Source organism: Biomphalaria glabrata, chromosome 6, assembly GCF_947242115.1.
Source record: "Biomphalaria glabrata chromosome 6, xgBioGlab47.1, whole genome shotgun sequence".
NCBI lineage: Eukaryota > Metazoa > Mollusca > Gastropoda > Planorbidae > Biomphalaria > Biomphalaria glabrata.
This window is the reverse complement of record NC_074716.1, coordinates 29,025,639-29,052,327: the sequence shown is the minus strand read 5'-3', so window position 1 is coordinate 29,052,327 and position 26,689 is coordinate 29,025,639. Positions and strand designations below refer to the sequence as shown.

At 37.2% G+C, this 26,689-nt stretch overlaps 1 protein-coding gene across 2 annotated transcripts in view; it reads left to right on the top strand.

Annotated features, from left to right (window-relative positions):
* LOC106050598 (beta-1,4-galactosyltransferase galt-1-like) overlaps positions 1-26,689 on the top strand; it is a 91,322-nt gene that overhangs the window by 23,155 nt on the left and 41,478 nt on the right. Inside the window, exon 2 of one of the 2 annotated variants that reach the window (XM_013205613.2) lies at positions 23,167-23,236. The exons of the other annotated variant lie outside the window; for it this stretch is intronic. The gene's annotated coding sequence lies outside the window, so the exon portion shown is untranslated. The remainder of the gene's footprint in view (positions 1-23,166; positions 23,237-26,689) is intronic. 2 annotated transcript variants of the gene reach the window in all.

Sequence of the window (26,689 nt, the reverse complement as noted above, 5' to 3'; positions counted from 1 at the left end):
GCGATAAATTTTCTATAAAAGTTGCATAACCCCAAAAGGCTTCTAATTTGCTTCTTTGTCTTTGGTACCTTAATGTCCAATATTTTTTATACAGTTTCTTCCAATGGTGTAATGTACTCATTTTTAATCTTATACCCCAAAAATGAAATTTCACTTAGGCCAATTTTTATCTTTGTTGGTTTCAATGTTAAATTGTTTTCTTTGATAATTTTAAAAACCTCTCCAAGGCTTTGTATATGCTCATCCCATTGCTCACTAAAAATGCATATATCATCTAAATAACAAATTGTGTCTCTTCTATGGCTGAATAATTTGGCCATCATTCTGTTAAACGTGGCTGGAGCATTTACCAAGCCAAAGCTCATCACATTCCATTGATATATGCCCGAAGGTGTCTTAAATGCCGATAATGGTTTAGCTTCTTGTTTTAGAGGTACTTGCCAGTATCCTCTTGACAGATCCAACGTGCTAAAAATCTTTGCATTTTTTAGCTTAGTAAACATTTCTTCTGCCTGTGGCATTGGAAATGGATCAAATTGTGTGACTTTATTCAACTGTCGATAATCTACACACAATCTTAAGTTGCCACACTTTTTTTTAACAAGCACGACTGGTGCAGCCCATGGTGAACTAGATGGTTCTATCACTCCAAGTGTTAGTAGCTCATCAATTTCCTTCTGTAATGTTTCTCTATGGTGTAATGGGATCGTATATTGTGGCAGTTTATTCGGTACTTTGCCAGTTAACTTGATATCATGTTCTATAATACTTGTTTTCCCAGGTAAATCAGTAAAAATATTCTTATACTCCTCAATTAGTGCCTTGATTTCTTTAGCTCTATCAAGAGAAACTCCATCCACCGTGACATCCTTCCACGTTTGCCTACTTTCTGTTGCCACTGTCTCTATTGGTCTAAACCTTTCCTCTGTCTCCATTTCTTCCGTCACACAGGCACTCATTGTCATTGACTCATCTTTACTCCTTTCTTCACTTCTTTGTCTTGGTCTGAACTCTTTTAACAAATCTACATGAAATATTTTGAGCTTCAAATCAATGTCTATTTCATAATCCACATCGCTAATTTTCCTTGTTATTTTGTACGGTCCCAGCCATTTTGTGAACAGTACATTATTCTTATCCTTGAGTAAGACCAAAACATCTTGTCCTACGTTTAATTCCGTCATTTTTCTATGTTTATTCACCCTGCAACGCGTTAATTCATTTTTCTCTAGTACCTGTCTACCCGCTTCTTCGCATGCCTTTATAACCTGATTTCTAGTTTCTGTTACAATATCATAACTGTCATTAGTTCCTACATGTTCATGAGAGATTATCAAATCTTTCACTATTGTCATTGGACCTCGCGGATTTCCTCCATAAATCATTTGAAATGGTGAAAACCCTGTTGTTTCATTACGACTCTCTCTGTATGCAAATAGTATTGATGGAATAGCCATATCCCACTCTTTGGGTTTATCATCCACTACTTTAGATAATGCTTTCTTTAGCGTACCATTAAAGCGTTCACAAATACCATTGCTCTGTGGGTGGTAAGGGGCTGTAAACCTTTGCTGAATCCCAAACATGTTCAAGAATGTTGTAGTCAGCTGACAGTTGAATTGAGTGCCCCTATCTGATAATATTTCTTTGGGAAATCCAAATCTTGTAAATAACGTATATAATGCTTATACTATGTCTCTGGCTTCAATTCTTTTGAGTGGAATAGCCTCTGGCCATCTTGAGCACACGTCTATCACAGTTAAAATATAACGGTGACCCCTATTCGAAACTACTGGCATTGGACCAATCAAATCAATCGCTATTTTACTAAATGGTCTATCTGCTATATCCACCCTTTGTAATGGTGCTTTTATTTTTCTTGCCCCTTTTATTTGGCATAGTCTGCACGAAGTCACATAGTTTTTGATGTCCTTACTAATAGATGGCTAATAGAAATCCTTGAATATTCTTTGTTTCGTTTTATGTATTCCCATATGTCCTGCGTGTGCTACATCGTGCCCGTTTTCCATAACAAGCTGCCTGAATTCTCTAGGTACCACAAGCTGGATTATTGTTTCCCCATGCCATTCAATCTCTCTAACAAGAGCTCCTCTTTCTATAAAGAATCTTCCTCTTCTACCTCCTTTCTGAGCCAGCTGACGTAACTCTGGGTCGTTTTTTTGTGATAAATTTTTCTTTGTTAAATACTATATCTTTGATTTCTATTGTTTCTGTGTTTTCATGTTGTTCTTCATCTTGCTCTTTTTCCTTAGTTGATAACTCAAACAATTTTGCCAAATCTCCTTCCTCTACATCCTTACTACAGGATCGAGTAGTCGCCATTCCACAACAATTTTTCCAAACTTCTATCTCATTTTCCGTTCACTTCTTTATGTTTGGTATATTGCCAATAATCAAATCAATTTGATCATGGTCTATAACACATGCCTCTACGATCCCCGTATAATACGGTGTTTTAATGTTCACTCGGGCCACGGGTAATCGAACTGTTTTACCATCAAACATAATACATGCTTTGTTTTTTCCAGTATATTCATGATCTTCAACCAATTTTCGGTTTATTCCAACAATAGTGCTCCCAGTGTCCCTTATCGTTCTTGCAGCCTTATTTCCTACAAATGTTTGAAAACAATCTAGACTTCCTGAACTCGACAATAACGACAAACTTTGATCTCTTCCATTTCTTCTGCCGTCATATCTTCCCTGTCTGTTTCCTTGATATCGCCCTCTGTAGCTATTATACTGGCCTTGTCTACTATCTATTTGGCTCCTTCCTTGTCCTCTAAACCTATTCTGTCCTTCATATCTAAATCTTCTATTGTTGCTATAACTGTCTTGTGTTTCTCTAGCTCTATTAAATGCTACTATTTCTTCAATATCGCTACCTCTGTTTAACTTTTTTTCAGGATGTGCCACTTTGTAAGCCCTTATTAATTTTACAATCTCATCTACAGATTTTGGCTTTCTCTCCAGCAGGAATATTTTTAGTTCGTCCTTTAGTCCATCAAACGTCTTCTCTATTTTTGATGACTCTGTCCAATTGTCAAAGTAGCTATTCATCTTGTCTAAAAATGTTTGGGGGTCCTCGTTGGTTTCAATGGTGCAATTAACATATTGTTGACGATAAAACGCCTCAGTTTTTCCAAATGTTCGTAGTAATTGCTCCTTTACTATTTGGTAATTATTCTGATTCATGCAAATCTTTGACGGTACCTCCGCTGCAAATGACTTCGATAACAAAAATGTCCATTTATCTTCCGGAAAAGCTAATTCTTTCATTTCAATTTCAAACTTCTTTAAGAAAATATCTATGTCTATTTTATTCTCATCAAACATTGTACCTTTATATTTTGCCAATTTATTTCCAGACACGTCATTTTTCTTTCCAGTACCTTCATCTTTAGCTTTTCCTTTTTTTATTTCCAACTTTTCTTTCTCTATGGCTAACCTTTCTTTCTCCATAGCTAGCTTCTCTTTCTCAATTTCTTTATCCGTAACTAATTTCTCTTTACTAATAGCCAACTTCTATTTCTCTATTTCTTTATCCATTGCTAACTTCTCTTTCTCTATTTCCTTTTCCATGACTAACTTCTCTTTCTCTCTTTCTTTTTCCATGGCTAACTTCTCTTTCTCTATTTCCTTTTCCATGGCTAACTTCTCTTTCTCTATTTCCTTTTCCTCGACTAGTTTCTCTCTTTCTATTAATCTTTCTTGTACATATTTTCTCAGATCTGCTCCTTCTAATTCCAATAGTCTCCCTTCTTCTTTCAAAGCAACTATCTCAGCTTTATTCGCCATTTGTATTTTTCCTTTATCGAGTTATCTGACCATATCAATTAAATATATTTGATTCTCATATACTTAATGCTTGGACCCAACAATGTTCATATCTAAATGTAATGTAATGAACCAAACGTTTAATGTTATTTCAATACAAATATGTATCTACTTCCCGGAATACTCTTCTTCCTGCTGATATAACTTCCAATGCTAGTGTATATTCTCCGCCGGTGATATGAATCTTTCGTTATTTGTCTATATGCCGTGGTCAGTGTATATCCGTTGGTCCTAAATAGGCACTGTTCTCCACCGTAGTCAAAATTCACTAGTGTTGCCCACAGCAGTGCTAATAATCGTACAAATTTCCATCAATATTGAATGTTAAAGGTTATTGTTGAGAACTATGACCAGCCAGAATAATGAATATGTACTTCAGCAGCCACTGACATGATTTTTTTAAATTATTTTTTTTTCAAAAAATTCATAGCACATCCAAATACAGTGGGTAATCCCTGACGTTTTCACATTGGTGAATGTAGAGAATGGGCCGTCATAATAATTATAATGATATAAATCTAAATTTAAATGTTAATTCAATTGATTAATTCAACAATAATGTTTTTAGTTAAGTTTCAACTAAAGGTTTATGTTTACCAGTGAGTCTAGTACATAGCTTTAGAGATTTAGATGACGCTACTCTCCCAATCTTAATAGATCTAGAGATTTTGTTACACTTTGTAGTACTAGTAATACCTCAGTAGACAGGAATTAGATACCGATATAACGCAGGTCTTGCCTTTTCCGTTGGGCGCCACTTGTTACGACACAAGACTCTTCGAAATAATAATAGACTCTCAGGTTATTACTCTATAAATACTTTAATATTACAACAAGTTATGTAAATACGAACATTTCATTTCTCTTCCTGTCAATTACTCCCGGCTTCCCCTTTTCAACATCACTTCCATTCATTACACAAATTCGCACCATTATTCATGCACACCGTGCTGCGCTACGACCGTAACAATGATGTGTACGGTTCTGATGTGAAAATTGTAGGTGGTCTTATCGGGATAGTTTATAATAGGTGTCATATTTCTTGTATATCGAATGAGAGCTTGTCCATTTCTCGTTTTTACAATTCACTATTAGTTTCTTCATTTCTTCCGGATAGAGTGCGATGTTCAATTGTGTATTTGTTTTCTCACATTTGGCAAGTCAGTCAGCCTTCTATTTCTTTCTATTTCAACATTGGAGAACAGTGTTCTTACTGTTGTTGTGCTTTACAAGGTCACACAATATGTTTGGTTCAAAATCCTTTGGATGTTCCTTCAGATTATGTGGATAATGACATCCTAGCCCTCGGAACAAAAAATGTAACTGTTTGGCTGACTTGGCTGATTCGCTAGCACGGTAGCCGTTAGATCCAGTGCTCCTATTTCTTCTCTGTGGTTGTCATAGAGCTCATTAGTTTCAATGAACTTATTTTTTAAATTATTTTTTCTCCATTGGGCCATTCAGTGAGTATTCCAGCTCCTCCGTTTGTTGTGGCTTTCCGAGAACCATCCATGCAAACTGACACATTGGTTCTTAGGGCAATGGATTTGTAGTAGAGTTCACTAAATTCTTGATCTCTATTGGAATATAGTCAAATATTTCTATCTTCTTATGTAGTCTTTGCAAACGACATATTTCTCCAAACAACAAATTTCTCTATACAGCTGGCTGAGTCAACCTTGTCTGCTAATGATGTATTTTTTTTTTTATGTATTCAAATTATTATACGGAAAACCAGAAAACAAGACAAGGGGTCTACGAGACAAAAAAGTTTGGGAACCAAGTTTTGTTTCGTTTTTTTTTTTTTTAAATGTCGTAGAAATATCTACATTCAAGCCAGTTACTCTCAGCTTTCAATGCATTGTCCTTGTGTACATTCAGGCCAGTTACTCTCAGCTCTCAATGCATTGTCCATGTGTACATTCAAGCCAGTTACTCTCAGCTCTCAATGCATTGTCCATGTGTACATTCAGGCCAGTTACTCTCAGCTTTCAATGCATTGTCCATGTGTACATTCAAGCCAGTTACTCTCAGCTCTCAATGCATTGTCCATGTGTACATTCAAGCCAGTTACTCTCAGCTCTCAATGCATTGTCCATGTGTACATTCAGGCCAGTTACTCTCAGCTTTCAATGCATTGTCCATGTGTACATTCAAGCCAGTTACTCTCAGCTCTCAATGCATTGTCCATGTGTACATTCAAGCCAGTTACTCTCAGCTCTCAATGCATTGTCCATGTGTACATTCAGGCCAGTTACTCTCAGCTTTCAATGCATTGTCCATGTGTACATTCAAGCCAGTTACTCTCAGCTCTCAATGCATTGTCCATGTGTACATTCAGGCCAGTTACTCTCAGCTCTCAATGCCTTGTCCTTGTGTACATTTAAGCCAGTTACTCTCAGCTCTCAATGCATTGTCCATGTGTACATTCAAGCCAGTTACTCTCAGCTCTCAATGCATTGTCCATGTGTACATTCAGGCCAGTTACTCTCAGCTCTCAATGCATTGTCCTTGTGTACATTCAAGCCAGTTACTCTCAGCTCTCAATGCATTGTCCTTGTGTACATTCAAGCCAGTTTCTCTCAGCTCTCAATGCATTGTCCTTGTGTACATTCAAGCCAGTTACTCTCAGCTCTCAATGCATTGTCCTTGTGTACATTCAAGCCAGTTACTCTCAGCTCTCAATGTATTGTCCATGTGTACATTCAGGCCAGTTACTCTCAGCTCTCAATGCATTGTCCTTGTGTACATTCAAGCCAGTTACTCTCAGCTCTCAATGCATTGTCCTTGTGTACATTTAAGCCAGTTACTCTCAGCTCTCAATGCATTGTCCATGTGTACATTCAAGCCAGTTACTCTCAGCTCTCAATGCATTGTCCATGTGTACATTCAGGCCAGTTACTCTCAGCTCTCAATGCATTGTCCATGTGTACATTCAGGCCAGTTACTCTCAGCTCTCAATGCATTGTCCATGTGTACATTCAAGCCAGTTACTCTCAGCTCTCAATGCATTGTCCTTGTGTACATTCAGGCCTGTTACTCTCAGCTCTCAATGCATTGTCCATGAGTACATTCAAGCCAGTTACTCTCAGCTCTGAATGCATTGTCATTGTGTACAATCAGGCCAGTTACTCTCAGCTCTCAATGCATTGTCCATGTGCAGGCCTACATTCAGGCCAGTTACTCTCAGCTCTCAATGCCTTGTCCATGTGTAGGCCTACATTCAGGCCAGTTACTCTCAGCTCTCAATGCCTTGTCCATATGTACATTTGTGTTGAGAGAGGGTTTGTGCACTGAATTCACAATCCGACCCTCAATCACATTTCTCCCCTTTACACATAATCCCTCATTATGTATTTTAAAAATCTTTTTTTTTATATTGTTGTTAGTTGTTGTATTGTATTAGGTAGCAGTACTTATATTAAATGTTGTTTTATTCTATTGGGTAGCGGTACTTTCGTTGAATGTTGTTTTATTGTATTATGCAGCAGTTCTTTCGTCAAATGTTGTTTTATTTTATTGGCTAGCAGTACTTTCGTCAAATGTTGTTTTATTTTATTGGCTAGCAGTACTTTCGTCAAATGTTGTTTTATTTTATTGGCTAACAGTACTTTCGTCAAATGTTGTTTTATTGTATTGGTTTGCAGTGCTTTTGTTAAATTTTGTTGTATTGTATTGGGCAGCTGTAACTCGTAAGTCCGGAAACGTAACTGTTCAAGAACAAAATGATTTTGGCCCCAGTCCCATCGATTGGTCATGTTGCTGGGATGGACGTTCCTGAGTTGGACTATTTGTACTGCATACACGTCAATGTGGTGAATCTGTTCTAATTTGTACTGCATACACTTCAATGTGGTGAATCTGTTCTACTTTGTACTGCATACACTTCAATGTGGTGAATCTGTTCTAATTTGTACTGCATACACTTCAATGTGGTGAATCTGTTCTAATTAATGCCAGATTTGTTGACACGACCTGGGCTGGATCAATGTATGTGTCTATAGAATCGCGGTGTAGATTGTATGTGTCTATAGAATCGCGGTGTAGATTGTATGTGTCTATAGAATCGCGGTGTAGATTGTATGTGTCTATAGAATCGCGGTGTAGATTGCATGTGTCTATAGAATCGCGGTGTAGATTGTATGTGTCTATAGAATCGCGGTGTAGATTGTATGTGTCTATAGAATCGCGGTGTAGATTGTATGTGTCTATAGAATCGCGGTGTAGATTGTATGTGTCTATAGAATCGCGGTGTAGATTGCATGTGTCTATAGAATCGCGGTGTAGATTGTATGTGTCTATAGAATCGCGGTGTAGATTGTATGTGTCTATAGAATCGCGGTGTAGATTGCATGTGTCTATAGAATCGCGGTGTAGATTGTATGTGTCTATAGAATCGCGGTGTAGATTGCATGTGTCTATAGAATCGCGGTGTAGATTGTATGTGTCTATAGAATCGCGGTGTAGATTGTATGTGTCTATAGAATCGCGGTGTAGATTGCATGTGTCTATAGAATCGCGGTGTAGATTGTATGTGTCTATAGAATCGCGGTGTAGATTGCATGTGTCTATAGAATCGCGGTGTAGATTGCATGTGTCTATAGAATCGCGGTGTAGATTGCATGTGTCTATAGAATCGCGGTGTAGATTGTATGTGTCTATAGAATCGCGGTGTAGATTGCATGTGTCTATAGAATCGCGGTGTAGATTGCATGTGTCTATAGAATCGCGGTGTAGATTGCATGTGTCTATAGAATCGCGGTGTAGATTGCATGTGTCTATAGAATCGCGGTGTAGATTGTATGTGTCTATAGAATCGCGGTGTAGATTGTATGTGTCTATAGAATCGCGGTGTAGATTGCATGTGTCTATAGAATCGCGGTGTAGATTGTATGTGTCTATAGAATCGCGGTGTAGATTGTATGTGTCTATAGAATCGCGGTGTAGATTGCATGTGTCTATAGAATCGCGGTGTAGATTGTATGTGTCTATAGAATCGCGGTGTAGATTGCATGTGTCTATAGAATCGCGGTGTAGATTGTATGTGTCTATAGAATCGCGGTGTAGATTGTATGTGTCTATAGAATCGCGGTGTAGATTGCATGTGTCTATAGAATCGCGGTGTAGATTGTATGTGTCTATAGAATCGCGGTGTAGATTGCATGTGTCTATAGAATCGCGGTGTAGATTGCATGTGTCTATAGAATCGCGGTGTAGATTGCATGTGTCTATAGAATCGCGGTGTAGATTGCATGTGTCTATAGAATCGCGGTGTAGATTGTATGTGTCTATAGAATCGCGGTGTAGATTGCATGTGTCTATAGAATCGCGGTGTAGATTGCATGTGTCTATAGAATCGCGGTGTAGATTGCATGTGTCTATAGAATCGCGGTGTAGATTGCATGTGTCTATAGAATCGCGGTGTAGATTGCATGTGTCTATAGAATCGCGGTGTAGATTGCATGTGTCTATAGAATCGCGGTGTAGATTGCATGTGTCTATAGAATCGCGGTGTAGATTGTATGTGTCTATAGAATCGCGGTGTAGATTGCATGTGTCTATAGAATCGCGGTGTAGATTGCATGTGTCTATAGAATCGCGGTGTAGATTGCATGTGTCTATAGAATCGCGGTGTAGATTGCATGTGTCTATAGAATCGCGGTGTAGATTGCATGTGTCTATAGAATCGCGGTGTAGATTGTATGTGTCTATAGAATCGCGGTGTAGATTGCATGTGTCTATAGAATCGCGGTGTAGATTGCATGTGCATCAGTCGACAAATGTGTGATAAAAAAACTGGCAGGATTCAGGGCCGGTGACAGAAATTTGAATTCATAATTAGCTAGTTGCAATATTTAAGGATCATTATATAGTGAAGATAAAATAATAAAAAGCTGCATAACAAAGTAACAAATGAAAGTAACAAATGAAAGTAACAAATGAAAGTAACAAATAAAAGTAACAAATAAAAGTAACATGAATACATGCTTGCTAGATACTCTTTATAAATACTATCTGTGGCTAATACAAACCTCATTTATTAATTTAAAAATGATATCCAAGTCGTGGACTCTCGTTGAGCATTTATAAGTTTCTTCCCGTCTTAAAACTTCTATTAATCATATCTATGTTTACAATCTATTTCAATGCGTGTATTCAAACACTGCTCTACTCATCATTCGGCATTCCGTTATGAAATGTACGCTACAAGAGTTAATGTCTATCAGACGGTTTAAGGAAGCAGTGTGTTACTGCATCCTCCACACCCAAGGGGAATCTATGACAATAAGAATAGATCTATTTGATTTTCAAACAATTAGAGATGAAAATGACAGCACCACTAGAGATAAGTCCATGGATCGTATCTTTGACGGACAAAAGGAGGTTTTAGTGAACTTCAACACTGATCTAGCAAACCCGAGCGCGAAGGGGTTCACTGCGTCCGATCTTATGAATAGTAGGGGTCACTCTTTTTTTTAGTCTTACAAAAACCTTTTTAACACTTTTATTTTGTTTTTCCACAAAGTGCAAGGGCTACAAAGGCAATATACAAAATAACAATATACAAATAATCAACATACTCAAGAAAATAAGATGAATTTAAAAAAAACATATAATAATGTAAGCGGTAATAATAAATCATACTGCAATAAGTGCCTCTATTACTTAAAGGAACTCGTTAGTGAGTACAATGTTTAGTCACTAAGGATAATTAGGGTAGACTATAACTTGTAAATTATACAAGTCTATCATTTGTAAAGGATACTAATTGTATCACTTGCAAAGGATACTAAGTCTATCATTTGTAAAAAGTGCTACATATATTGGAATGTCTGTTAGCTAATGTCCAACGAAGATTTAGTTTTGATCAAGTCCAAATTTCGAGTTTCTTTAAAAAAAAAAGGATAGAGGGAGCTCCTATCTTATTCATGAGTCTGGCCCCCATGAGTACACGCCGATGTATTTCATCATTATCGATACACTGATTAGAAAGTATGGCTACTTTGTAATCGATTCACGCACTCACAGGGAACCAGTGGAGTGAACAGAAATGTCGCGATGTCTTAAACTCACTGCAACCTGGCGACTTGGTCGTTCTGCAGATCTGCTAGTAGTGCTGTAGTCCGACAAGGGAGTATGCATACTACAGCAAGCTATATTCTTTTTCCCCCTTTTTTCTAACGGTGTCGTCTGCGCTGTATGTAGAGAGAATGTGTAGATGTAAATAATTAATAGGTATAAGTAGCCACGTCTGCACTCCACCTTAACCTTTGGGCTCGAAGAAAATTCTTATTGTTCTTCTTCTTCTTATGGAAGTAAATTAATTTCCAATCCAGGCACTGCCAGGGTAGAAGCTGCCAACACACACACACACATACAGATACACACTAAGAGAATCTGCCAACATACCAGAGAGTGGAGACATGTAACAATGGGATAGAATACCATAAGTAAAATATATTATATAGATATTTGCATATTTTTATTCATAAACTGTGATAACTGCACACAATTTAACTTTTTTTTTTATCTAATGGTGATTTTTATCTAAACTAAATCATGACAGTAACAAAACTCCGTTTTTTTTTAAACTTATTATAAATGTTTTTATGTCTATGCATACTACTGCCTAGGCTACTATATGCATACTACTGCCTAGGCTACTATATGCCTACTACTGCCTAGGCTACTATATGCATACTACTGCCTAGGCTACTATATGCATACTACTGCCTAGGCTACTATATGCATACTACTGCCTAGGCTACTATATGCATACTACTGCCTAGGTTACTATATGCATACTACTGCCTAGGCTACTATATGCCTACTACTGCCTAGGCTACTATATGCATACTACTGCCTAGGCTACTATATGCCTACTACTGCCTAGGCTACTATATGCATACTACTGCCTAGGCTACTATATGCATACTACTGCCTAGGCTACTATATGCATACTACTGCCTAGGCTACTATATGCCTACTACTGCCTAGGCTACTATATGCATACTACTGCCTAGGTTACTATATGCATACTACTGCCTAGGCTACTATATGCATACTACTGCCTAGGCTACTATATGCCTACTACTGCCTAGGCTACTATATGCATACTACTGCCTAGGCTACTATATGCATACTACTGCCTAGGTTACTATATGCATACTACTGCCTAGGCTACTATATGCATACTACTGCCTAGGCTACTATATGCATACTACTGCCTAGGTTACTATATGCATACTACTGCCTAGGCTACTATATGCCTACTACTGCCTAGGCTACTATATGCATACTACTGCCTAGGTTACTATATGCATACTACTGCCTAGGCTACTATATGCCTACTACTGCCTAGGCTACTATATGCCTACTACTGCCTAGGTTACTATATGCATACTACTGCCTAGGCTACTATATGCATACTACTGCCTAGGCTACTATATGCATACTACTGCCTAGGTTACTATATGCATACTACTGCCTAGGCTACTATATGCATACTACTGCCTAGGCTTCTATATGCATACTACTGCCTAGGCTACTATATGCATACTACTGCCTAGGCTACTATATGCATACTACTGCCTAGGTTACTATATGCATACTACTGCCTAGGCTACTATATGCCTACTACTGCCTAGGCTACTATATGCCTACTACTGCCTAGGTTACTATATGCATACTACTGCCTAGGCTACTATATGCATACTACTGCCTAGGCTACTATATGCATATTACTGCCTAGGTTACTATATGCATACTACTGCCTAGGCTACTATATGCATACTACTGCCTAGGCTACTATATGCCTACTACTGCCTAGGCTACTATATGCATACTACTGCCTAGGCTACTATATGCATACTACTGCCTAGGTTACTATATGCATACTACTGCCTAGGCTACTATATGCCTACTACTGCCTAGGCTACTATATGCCTACTACTGCCTAGGCTACTATATGCATACTACTGCCTAGGCTACTATATGCCTACTACTGCCTAGGCTACTATATGCATACTACTGCCTAGGCTACTATATGCATACTACTGCCTAGGTTACTATATGCATACTACTGCCTAGGCTACTATATGCCTACTACTGCCTAGGCTACTATATGCCTACTACTGCCTAGGCTACTATATGCATACTACTGCCTAGGCTACTATATGCCTACTACTGCCTAGGCTACTATATGCATACTACTGCCTAGGCTACTATATGCATACTACTGCCTAGGTTACTATATGCATACTACTGCCTAGGTTACTATATGCCTACTACTGCCTAGGTTACTATATGCCTACTACTGCCTAGGCTACTATATGCCTACTACTGCCTAGGTTACTATATGCATACTACTGCCTAGGCTACTATATGCATACTACTGCCTAGGTTACTATATGCATACTACTGCCTAGGCTACTATATGCCTACTACTGCCTAGGCTACTATATGCCTACTACTGCCTAGGCTACTATATGCATACTACTGCCTAGGCTACTATATGCCTACTACTGCCTAGGCTACTATATGCCTACTACTGCCTAGGTTACTATATGCATACTACTGCCTAGAGGCTTACTTCAGACCAGAACAATTGTATTCTTTGAAAAGGCGAAACCTTTTTGATGCGTTCATTAACGGTTAAAGGACAGATGGACACAACAAAATACAAATAAATAAATATCAAACTTGAAATATTTTTGTTAAACAAAAATGAATGTTACTTTTATTAGCAAATATACATAGCTGTGTCCGAGTGCTATAACGCTTGGCTTTCGAATCGAATGGTTTAGGGTTCGAATCCTCGTAAAGACTAGTATTTTAATTTTCGGGATTTTTAGTGCGCCCCTGAGTGCACCCAACTAGAATGGGTACCTGACATTAGCTGCGGACAAAAAGGCTGTTGGTCGTTCAGGAAATCCTCAAATCACAAGAAGCTGTATTTTCTACCGGGGTTTCAACCCAAGACACTCTGGTTTGCTACAAAATGTTCTATCATTTAAACATCCTGCCAATTCATTAATATACCATCAGAGAGCCTAGACGTTGACCAGACGACCCATGAATACCCAGATGTAATGAAATGATCGACAAAGATCTATGGACACATTGATTCTCTGACACTGGATGTTTGCCGAGATATTCTTACCAAACATGTAGACTTGATCTGAATCCATGATAGAATCTTAGCCACGATTCCTCCACATTTCATGATGTATGGCTCACTCCGACACAATCTATTTTCCTGTCTACACCGGCCAGGCGTGGACAGGCCAGATAATTCTGTTCCGACGGCACCTGACGTACCGGATCTCCGTGAACCTTACAGTTCGGATTCATTCCTAATATTAGCGTCACCACCAAAAGCCCCCCTACCCTCTTTATTTTTCACATTTATTGATGTCTTGCCTTCTCGAAGTTGATATCAACATTTTCGGAACCTCGGATTGTTCAATACAAAATATGTCTTATTAGGATTTTCTTGTTGACATATGTCATGTGTGTCATGGATGTCATTTGTGTCATGGATGTCATTAATGTGCACATGTAGTGAAGAAAGAAAGAGTTTGAGAAAAGAGGGAGTGGGCAAGATATGATTGGCGTGACGAGATAGAGCTGGGAATCTGTTTCCTGTCTTCCAAAGTACAGCAGGGGAAGCTATCCTCACGTACAAATTGCTTTTTAAAAGCAAAAGTATTAAAAAGTTTTGGTGTTTCTTTTTACCTAATTCACTTTATACAAATACATAAAATGAGGAAAAGGGGGGGGGGAGAGTTCTTATTGATTTCACAAATGCTCACGTAGTAGTTGTGTTGGTAGGTACGTGAATACGTGTTTAGTTCGAATTGATAATTCTCATTTTGCGTTTTCTACTGATAAGAGAAAACCATGCGTGTGGACAAATTGTATAATATGAATAAATAGATTGTTTATGATTTAAATTATATTTATGACTTATTTCCATGACTAGATAATGTTTGAATGGTTAGATATATGGAATGAAGGGTTGGTAGTACAGAAATAGAGGATGCACCCAAAGGATAGTTCCCCCCACCCATACTCTTTCATTTCGAACCCATTGATCACTTCATTTTTAAAGCCCTTGTCCCCAGAAGGTCTAAGTAAGTTGTCTTTTCGTCGTCGGCGCCTGTCTTCGGCAAGGGCGCTTCTTTCACTCTTAACTGTGTGTGAATGAGAGCTCTTCAGCTGTTGTCAATCAGGGGCGATCTACTGCCAGATTCCTTCAAGTTGAATCAAAATGAGGCATGATTTAATTTTTTTATAGCGCTTGCGATGAGCACCTCTGGTATTATTACTGCAATAATAATAAATAATAATAATGGTAATAATAATAATAATATTAATATTATACGACTCCAAGCAACCCCTCTGAGCCTAAACAATGCTGATGTTAATGTATAGCGACACCTCTGACCAAACTCTACAAAGTAAAAGAAAGTACAGATGTAACAAAGGGAGTAAACATTCATTTGTAAGCACGCCATGTATCTCAACGTATCTCACATAGAGGCAACAATCCAAAGAATTGTTTCTGGGTCGATACAGATCTACACTCTGGACAACCAATGGTAGTGCCACATTTCGCAGGGGAAGTCTTATGTAGCTCTAAACTATTTGATTCGATAACTTAACAGCATTAATTATTAATTGGGTTTTCTTAAGAGAAGCCTTGATAAATAACTGGTTTATATTTATAATTCACAACCCTAGAGTTCTTAAAGTAATTCATTTATAATGTTGACAACCTGAAAAAACTAACTCCTGAAACGCCATATTTTATTGAGTAGTAGAGAAAACATAATTCAAGAGGAGGTAACTGGTAGAAGGGATGCAGATGCATATTTTCAAAAAGACAATACCGCCATAATTAAACTTGAGATGCACTACAGTGTCACTACACTAATAAAAAGAAAAAAATAAATAAATATCGTAGGCCTATCAATGTTTAAGTACGCATTATCTGATTCGGCCAACGAGGAAGATATATTTGTGGATTATTTATTAGTATTTTCATTAGATGGACATCTAGATCTAACACTAGACCTAAAGTTCTGATTTAGAACTCTAAAGATCTAGTCTAGATCTACTTCTAGATCTAGAATCTAAATGTAATCTATATAAGATTTATTATGCGCAACCCTTTAAAAAAAATTCAATAAAATTGAAGCAACTTAAAATTTACTGTTGTTGCATAATTACGGTAATATGGCTGACTGCGCCAAGATATAGTCTCCAGCCAAATTTACATTTATTTTTATTTTTACTTTGAAAATTATAACCGTCAAACTAGAGTTTTCCCCTTGTGGCCAACGAGCTAGTAATTCTTTTCTCAGCGATAAACACCAACTGTTAAAATTTTAGGAAAATCATTAGAGTCTTTTTTTGAGATCAGGAGTCTATTCAACGAACCAGTTTCCATAAAGGAGTGACTTGAATAGAGGTACTGTAAAAAGAAAATAAACCCATAACATTATATAAATGCAAACCCAGTTTCAACCTACAAAACATTATAAACAATTACAAGTCTACAAAAACAAAAACCAGTGCTTTGTTTGTGACGGTACTCACCGTTACGGCGTACCCGCACTTTTTTCAATGTGGGACAAAAATTATTACTTTTCTGACATTTTAACGTTTATTATTAATTTATTAGCAGTTAAAAGTTAGGCAATCTATCACTGAGTACCGGCACCTATTTTGTTACAAAAAAAAGCACTCTGACAAAAAATATCACAAAATCAAATAGGTCCTTTGGTAATTATCCCGTAGACTAAAACGAAATGTATATTCTATGTGTCAAAAATGAGTGGGATTTGACTTAGTTCAGTAGTGGGGTGGGGGGGGGGATAGATGGAATTAAGAGGGAATATAAAAGAAACACTTTCAGACTAAAGGCCCTATTCATTCAGGAGTTTAATAAATAAAATTATCATCTGTTTTTAACTTCCTCTGAAGTCTAGATCTATAAACCTGTCGTTATAATTTTATGAACTCTAGTAGATTTAGGAATTCGCTTAACTAGGATTTTTTTCTCCGGGTTGGGAGGGGGAATGGGACGGTGTAAAATAGGTTCCATTTTTTTTTTAATCTAACATTCATTAGTTTTTAGTAGCTATGTAATTGTTCTATACGCTGTCTAAAGGGGGAATGGTCTTTAAAACAATATTTTCAATTTTTCTTGTTTGTATTTAGAAGAGTAGCTAATGATACATTCTCCTGAAACTGAGTACTCTCTACTGTCTTTGGATATTGTAGATATGACTAACACTATTTTATTCGATGACGACTATTGTCCTGCTTCTTGAAACTATCTACTGGCTTTAGTTTAGGGCAGCCCTCCCCTTCGATTCATTCAAAGTATCGCTCTGCACACCCTAGTAAGGACTCACTGATCGAATGATAGAGATTGTTGAATCTACCTCCTCCACTAATTACATAACGACCGACTCCTCTCGTCCCCCTGTCACTCCAGATACCAAATGGTACCATCGGTTTCCGCCCTTTACAAAGTACCCCACACGCTTTACTTGACTGCTGGATCGATACCAACTTAACAATTATGTACATACAGTATTCCAGTCCTGGCCCGCGGTCTGTTTACAACCCATTCCGGAATCAGCACGGAATAAGAATGGGAGAATGTTTACATTATGTGAAAAACAAATATGGCGGAAAGTAGGGGCGGGGGTTGTTCGGGGGACGTCTAGAAATCACATCGATGTGATTGGCGGATAAGTAACGCCATTGACCTTCTCCCTGATGCCAGGAATTCTGGGAAAAGTCAACAGATGGTCGTCTGCTAATAATTATAAAATAACAAAACTAAGACGACTCAAAATATTGGCTTTGACATCGGACACCGCGCGCATGATTCCATGATGAATATCAACGGTTGCTATATTGAATTTTTTCCCCCTTATTTTAATATTGTATTCGTTCTTTCGTTATACACGTTTGAATGGCTCGAGGCTCGTCTGAGGAATGAAGTAGTCTTTAGTCTATTGACCCGCTTTTATAGCTAATGGTTTACGATGGCATGATATAGTCAACACGAAGACCAGCTAACAATTTTTTTATATTCTAGAATGCAGTGCAGGATTCTGACTTTATAAGGTCCTATGCTATCCTTTGAGATAGGGGGCCCCTTGTAATTTAAATAAGGCAATTTTTTCTTTGCTCTTTCTTTAAAATGATTGGAACTTCCATTGGAACTCTCCCAGAAATCAATTTATGTCTAAGCTATACCTTATGTTGCCCATACGTAAATCCAGCAATGCTAGAAGGGATAATATATATATATATATACTAGACATATGTTACCCGCGACCCGCGGGTCTTTATTTGCGCATTACTGGCGATGTAGTCACTGAGAGTGTTTGTAAACAATTAAACGAAATAATAATGTAATTAGTAAAGCGAATGTGTCAATGTAAAAATGGTGTGAATGAAGCTATCAAATCAAAATAGCTAATAGGCTTAAATCTATTTTTTTTTTCAAATCAAAACATTTGCTTGTAGGCCTACATATATTTGATTAAAAATTGAGATGAATAGACTTAATTTTGTATGTTCATGTGTTAAAGTAAAAAGTATATCTAGATCTTGAGGTAGACATAGATCTAAATCTACACTAATCTAGTTGCCTTTTACAGAGTTCATTCTGTGTTGCGCATGCGTGACCTTTTTCATGAATGAATATTAGGCCTATCTCAACACGGCTACGCAGCTTTATTTAGCGAACATCGAACGAATATATTAAAAATGCTTTAGAAAAACAAATTTGAATGTTAATTTGATTAAAATATGAAATGAGTGGACAATAATTAGTATGTTTATGTGTTAAAGCATAAAACTATCTTTGCGAAAAGAAGTTTTATTATCTTAGAGTTCAATAAGAGTTTTAGACCTAGGCCTAGGAATAGACTCAGTACAGAGATGTGTTAATCACTGTTAATGTGTAACCATTTGGTAATGACTAATGAAAGGATGTTCGCCAGACTTTACCAGCGGCCTTCGGGTCTAAGTTTGTGTTTACTAATCTAGTGGATTGGATTTATATGTATGTTAAACTTAGCTAATAATCCTTTCACGTTATTTCTCTTTCGCTACGAAAATAAAATTAGGTTTGCGAAAATGGGTTTACCCGAAGTCGATACATTCTTATCTATTAAAAACGAAAAGAGCGATAGCTTTGTTAAATGAATGGGATTATAAAGTGAACAATAAAACGAAATAATTTTTAGTACGCGATTCATGAATGAATATAGATCTAGGCCTTTAACTCGGCTTCGCAGCTTTCGTAAACGAATGTAGCTTTAGAAAACCAAATTTGAATGTTTATTTGATCAAAATATGAAATGAATGGACTTTAATTAATATGTTTATGTGTTAAAGTATAAAACTATCTGTTCGAAGAGAAGTTTTATCATCTTAGAGTTGAATTAGAGTTTTAGATCTAGGGATGGGATTATAAAGTAAACAATTAAACGAATTAATATTTAGTACGCGATTCATTACGGAATTGTCTAATGAAAGAATGTTCGTCAGGAAATCTGTAATCACAGATATAAGGAACTAATTAATGTAAAAAATGCTTTTGAAACACAAAATTGAAGGTTAATTTTATTATATAATGAAATCAATGGATCTTCTTTTGTATTTTCATGTGTCAAAGTAAAAAACTATCTGCGCAAAGTGTATTTCTTAAAATTAGATCTAGGTCTAAATCCTTTCTATCTTTTCTCATGTCAACATTGTAGACATGGCCTAGATCCATAAAATACTATAGCTGTAATAGAGTCGGACAACTTTATTTTTTTTGAGGGTCTTACATTTGTTTTAGGGCTACAATACATTCACTAAGGTCTAAGTTGGTACCCAAGGAACATTCCTGCCTAGTTTTATCAAGATTGGTCAAGCGGTTTTGATGTCTATAAGTAACATACATACATACATACATACATACATACATACATACATACCCCTCACATTCTACTTTATAATATAGATATTTATTTATAAAGTTTTTAAACCTTTGAATTGACCATTCCCTCCTAAAAGAAACAAAGTGTCAAGATTCACTGTTGATCTCACTGGCCAGCTACTGCGCTGTTCTCACGATAATAGGAACTTTATGACAAATACAATGTTTTAGTGTATACCAATTTCTTGTCAATAAGTCACGCATACCGTTGTGCAATGCTTTTACATGTGAAACACTGATCTAGAAAAAAATACAAGTCTAAGTTCATGAATCGATTCTTGGAATATCGAGTGAATTTAAGTTAATTCTTCTCTTTATTGTTTAGTTGATGACTAGAAGGAAGAGAGAGGGAGACAGGCTGAACCTCTCAGACCTGCCTTAATGTTTAAGAATTCTGTTCTTCCTTCGTCTATTTAATGCAGCATCTGGATAGGCAGTAGAGAGTTCGAAGGATCTGGGCGAATTTTTTCAGTTATGCTAAAATTCCTCGCAATTTCCCATAGTAACCCTAAATATAAAGTTTCAAATGCTTTTCTGAAGTCTAAGAAACTGATCGTTAGCCAAGAACTCCAGACTTTATCCTATGATGTTTCGAAGTACAATTATCTACTCAGCGCATAATCTGCCTCTTTGGAAGCCTACATGCTCTTCTCTGAGCCTTTCTTCTTCGACCTGATAAAGTCGTCGCTACAGCACAGTAACATTGGCCAGGCCAATGCCCCTTCGTTGTTACAACCTGTTAGACTGCACTTTATAAGAAGCATCACAATCACGCTTTTTGTTGTCAGCCCATGTGGACTTTTGATATTTGCTAACGGAGATGTATAGGATGGGCTATTCCATCGATGAGGCACAGTCCACATCTTTCAGCCTTTCCACCGACATCTTGTCTAACGCTGGTGCTTTATTGTGTATAAGACTGTAAAAAAGATAAAATATAATTAGAAGAAGCTTTAAAGCTTTTTTTTTATGACGAGGAGCTTGAGATAATAGCTCTAGAGTCTTGGAACGCTACATCCAATACATCCTCCAACTTAACTTCATTTCTTTAGATATTTGTTTCAGTGCTTCTGAAATACGATTGAAACGCTGATCTAGACAAATATATCTTCTTATAAGTACTTTAAACATAACTTTTATTCTTGAGATACTTTAATCTTAGTATTATCTCTGTTTTCCATTCACTTGAGTTTGACCCGGAGGGAGGGGATACTATTTAGATAATTATTTTCCTTTTATAAATTCAAAAGTGGATTATCTGTCCATAAAAGCTCAGACCCATAAGCTTGTTCTACTTGTAGGCCCACAACTTTAGGGGGGGGGGGATATTGATTTTCTGTATGCGTGTGTTTGTTGACAATAATGGAAAGCTACTAGCATCAATGTAGGGATTACTTGTACGATCAAATAAAGTTTAACCGTTTAACCGTTTAACCGTTTGTCTATTTGTATTGAGTCCTCGTGCACGTTCATCCAGGCCCAGTTTAATATGCAGTCCATTGTAGTCATTGGTATTGGGTTAGTCTGTGCATAAGGTCTTTTTTTTATATCGGGATATTGAATTCTCATATAAGTTTGATATCTTATATGTTGGGCTAAACATAAATACATTTTTTTTTTAATGTTGTGGTAAAATACAAGGTTTCAAAATAGAAGAGACTTGAGTCCACCCACCGCTAGTGAGTACCCTACAAGTTGGTGGATACGTGGCACCTTCGTTAGAAACGGGTACACTTTACAGCATCTTCTACATGGACGACGAGATGTCAAGAGGAAACTTTAAAAACAAAAATTACACTTTCATATATATTTTAGCTGCAGGAGTCTGTAGTCAACTGTTTGATTATACAAAGTAGACAAACAGTGGTACTTCAAGACGATATAACATTTCAAAACCGATGTGTATTAATTCTTTCTCTCCGGAGTTATTTTGTCCATTTCGACAGTGTGAGTCGTTTTGCTCATTTGTATTTCACTACCCTGTTATGATTAAGCTTCAATAACTTTTTTGTTTGTTTTCAGAAATTGTTTTATTTGGTATTGAATAATAGGAGAATGCATGCTCTTTTTACACAACACAAATTAGAGTTTATAAATCCAAAAACCAATTAAGTTTAATGGGAGTCAAATCAACATTGTCATCGTCAATTAGGAGAGAAAGAGTTAAAGATCATCTTATTGCGTTTAAAAGAGAGCAGTGTTCTCCCTTTTTTATTCAACAAAGAAATCATTGCTCTGGAGTCAATAAAGGACATATTTAAAAGAGAATAAACCAGAAAGCTTGAGTCACGTATTCAGCAGTTTTGAATTATGCCAACAAGAAACAACATATAGGCCTACAGAGATGTGATAGACATTTCAGGTGGTGGAACATGACAAGTAAAGGAATCAAGCATTAATTTGGAAGATTCTGCTCTAAAGTAAACTGAACATTTGGGAAAATACATTACTTCGTTTTTAAAGAAACTTTAATCTTTTCTCAGTAATAGAGGCGGACGCACTGTGAGGTCAGTTTTGAACAATGGGGAAACTCTAAATACCTGAAAGTGAATGTCCCATAGAACCAAATCTTAAACATTTTATAACTATATACGTTTTTATTGTATGTTCCAAAGCTAGTAGACATCTTCTGTTCAACGCAAAGTATTGTACATTAAAACTCATCTAAACTGTTTGACCTAATTGGTTATGCGGCGCGATTTTTGTAATTGTCTTAGGAACTGGGATGATGACGCTAATAACTCTAGGTTCATGGAAGCTTCGCTTAGGGTTAGGGTTAGGGTTAGGGTTAGGGGTTACCTAACCCCTGTCTAATCCATTGTTGTATCTGGGAGGGTCTAAGCTGATGTAAATTGCTTTCATTCCTATCACAGATGGCTCTATTCCCAAGACGCTCGGGTTAATGGCGAGGCCGAAGGCCGAGCACACTGATGAAACCCACCTATATTCCTTCTTCTCTGTAGGCCCTCTGGTGTCCGTCACATAAAGGTCCTTTGAGGAACGTTGTGGGGATAATTACATGTTTGTTGAAGTTCTTTTTCATCCCCGCCAGTGTAACAGACTCGATTCTTAGGCACCCCGCACTGTGCGTTTTGCTTCCCAATTGACCTAATCGTCTTCTTTAAGGACCGTTTCCGCGGGGCGTCAGGTTAAGGCTGAGAAGGACTCCACGGGACACCAAGGTGTAGCAGCCGACATAGTCCACAAGTAAACTAGCTCTTACTACGTTTAAAGTTAACTAAAAAGTTTGTACACATGTTAAATGTCATTATTATTTGTTTCATCTATAGGAGCGTACACAAAGTGCGATCAAGAATAGAGAAAAACAAAAAAAAAAGTTCATAGTGCCAGGCGTAACCAGTAGGTAAATTTTGGCAGCCTCTTGTTATGTACATTAACACATAGAATAAGTTCGTTTTAAACTCTATCAACGTACAATAAATGGGACTGACAAATAGCTCCCACGTGACCACAAACACATCAAACAATTGAAGTATCGAAATAAAAAATAGAAGGCATAAAACACATTAGAGACGGATTGAAAACAATAAGACAGCTCAGGAATTGTGGAGTGACAAAATAAAATGGAGAATGGGAGGGGGGGAGAGAATGGGGTGGCTTGTATAGGAAAAGATATCATTACGATGCTGTGTCATCTTGACCTAGCATTGATCCTCCTACCCTCCTTCCGTTCTCCCCGTTCCATCACGCCCCCTCCCCTGGGAGAGTGTGGCAGATCAGAAGATTCGACAAAATGCATTTTGTGACACGGTAGTTAAGTAGGGTAGGAGTATAAGTAGGAGTATAAGTAGGGTAGGAGTATAAGTAGGAGTATAAGTAGGGTAGGAGTATAAGTAGGAGTATAAGTAGGGTAGGAGTATAAGTAGGAGTATAAGTAGGGTAGGAGTATAGGGTATGAGTATAAGTAGGGTAGGAGTATAGGGTAGGAGTATAAGTAGGGTAGGAATATAAGAAGGGTAGAAGTATAAGTAGGGTAGGAGTATAAGTAGGAGTATAAGTAGGGTAGGAGTATAAGTAGGAGTATAAGTAGGGTAGGAGTATAAGTAGGAGTATAAGTAGGGTAGGAGTATAGGGTATGAGTATAAGTAGGGTAGGAGTATAGGGTACGAGTATAAGTAGGGTAGGAGTATAGGGTATGAGTATAAGTAGGGTAGGAGTATAGGGTAGGAGTATAAGTAGGGTAGGAGTATAGGGTAGGAGTATAAGTAGGGTAGGAATATAAGAAGGGTAGAAGTATAAGTAGGGTAGAAGTATAAGTAGGGTAGGAGTATAAGTAGGGTAGGAGCATAAGTAGGGTAGGAGTATAAGTAGGGTAGGAGTATAAGTAGGGTATAAGTATAAGTAGGGTAGGAGAATAAGTAGGGTAGGAGTATAAGTAGGGTAGGAGTATAAGTAAGGTAGGAGTATAAGTAGGGTAGGAGCGTTAGCAACAGCGTCCTATAAGATAGACTAGGAGAGAGGGGGTGCAGGAGGTGGCTACTCACTCAAATTAAATTGTTTCATTGGTCACAATACACTTTTTTTTTAAACTTAAATACATGAATCTAATTTACAAATTACAGAATCATGTCCTCTTCCGGTCTTGTGAGCAAAAAATAAAGGTGTCAGGGGTGGGGGAGAGCGATAGAGAGAAATAATTTCAACATTTTATGCTTTATCGTTTTTAGAGCTTCTTTTTATACTTTCAAGATCCAGATAATATGTAAATGTCTTTGGGTTGTATTTCCTCTCTGAATGGTTCAGATATAAAACAAAATTACATTGTACGTTATACTGAGACTCTCATAACACCGCCATTTATACTCATCCTTTGTGGTGTTGTGTGGCCACAAGCTGTGATTGTTTCTGTGACTTTTTCTTTGTGCTCACTGTATTCGATATAAAAAAAGGAACATATAAAATACAGAATAAATATGCAAATATTTGTTTATTTGTTTATTATAGTTATAGGCCTACATCATACAAAGTTTCAAAAATATCTTTAGGAGCCTTTTATTACTTGGAGAAATTAACTCACATTTTAATGAATGGTCAGACATGTTAATGAACTGACAGACAATCAAGTGAATTGACTAACAATCTAATTGTCTGACATTCTAGTAAAGTGGCTGACATTTTAATGCATTGATTGACCTTTTAGTGAATTAAGTAACATTTAAGTAAACTGTCACGTATGTTAGTGAACTGACTGATATTTTATTGACATGACGAACTTAGTAGTTTGACAGACATTGATATTAATATTAAGTAAAGACACGTTCGTGATTTCTTCAATTCAAAAACATAACTAACAAGATTTTAATAGAAACGATGCGGAAGTGCGGCTATAACAACAGACATCCAATACATCAGATCAATGTCTGTTAAATAGAACTAAGAACTCCTCAACAGAACAAAGAAGATCTGAAGCGCCAAGCCTGAGCAGCCTGCTTGATAATTTACACCAGGGGTGGGCAACATTTTTGTATCAAGGGCCGCATTAAAAAACGTTTGGGAATGGCGGGCCGCACACACACACACACAAACACACATAAATATCTTTCTAAGACATATATATATATATATGTGTGTGTGTGTGTGTGTGTCTTAGAAAGATAAGCTTGCTGTATAGAATGTCTTTTAATTCATATATACACTGTATTACGCCTTGTTTGAAAGGATTTAACATGCATTTGCATTTCATATGTAAACAAATTATTGCAATAGCAATTACATAAGACATGAAATTTTGTCTTCCACTCTTCATTAGAAATATTGGTAACAAAGTCACAGTCAATGTCCTTCAAGTAACATAACAATTTCATCCTTGAGAGTTTATATTTTTCTCATTTGCCTTGCACATGCTAAGCTAGCGGATACATTGGATTATTTATTCATAAATCAGAACTACCCTTGTTTAACCTCTTTTATATTGTGTGAGTCAATTAATGCTTAAATTACATGCAGCTTTGTGCAAACTTTCCTGTTTAAAGTTCATGGTTCTCAGTCAAAGATAAAGGTCCATCAGTTGTTACAATTGCCATCTTGTTCCAAGCCTACCCAACACTCAGACATTGTGTATTGAATTGAGTGTATTGATGTATAGCCAATAAGCATAATCTTCGTTTACTTAAAACTTTTTATAATGAGACAGTTTCAATAATTTATATAGATACTTTTTAAATATTTGCATTTTATATCTATATACTGTGGGCACACCTGATTTATGTAGGTGTCGGCGGGCCGTATAAAACACCTCGGCGGGCCGCATGTGGCCCGCGGGTCGTAATTTGCCCACCCCTGCTTTACAAATTAATACTAATTTTATATAAACCAAAGCAACTAAAAAAATAATTTTCAATGGCTTGCAGTAACTGGGTAACCGCTGGTATAGATCTATTTCTGTTCAGAATAGAAGTTTAAATAATAATTTAAACAATTGCTGACCATGTTTGCCTGCACGCAGTACTTATGACATTGGTGACGTGACATTAGTCCAACTCGTGTCAAGAGATCGAGAGATTGTACTTCAAGATCCCCGCCATAGACACACAAGAGATCGAGAGATTGTACTTCATGAGCCCCGCCATAGACACACAAGAGATCGAGAGATTGTACTTCAAGAGCCCCGCCATAGACACACAAGAGATCGAGAGATTGTACTTCATGAGCCCCGCCATAGACACACAAGAGACCGAGAGATTGTACTTCAAGAGCCCCGCCATAGACACACAAGCGACGCAATACTACAGGTTTTAGAAGTGAAAAAAAATGTGGAGAGGATTTCAGCAAATAACAGAAGACTGACTGAAG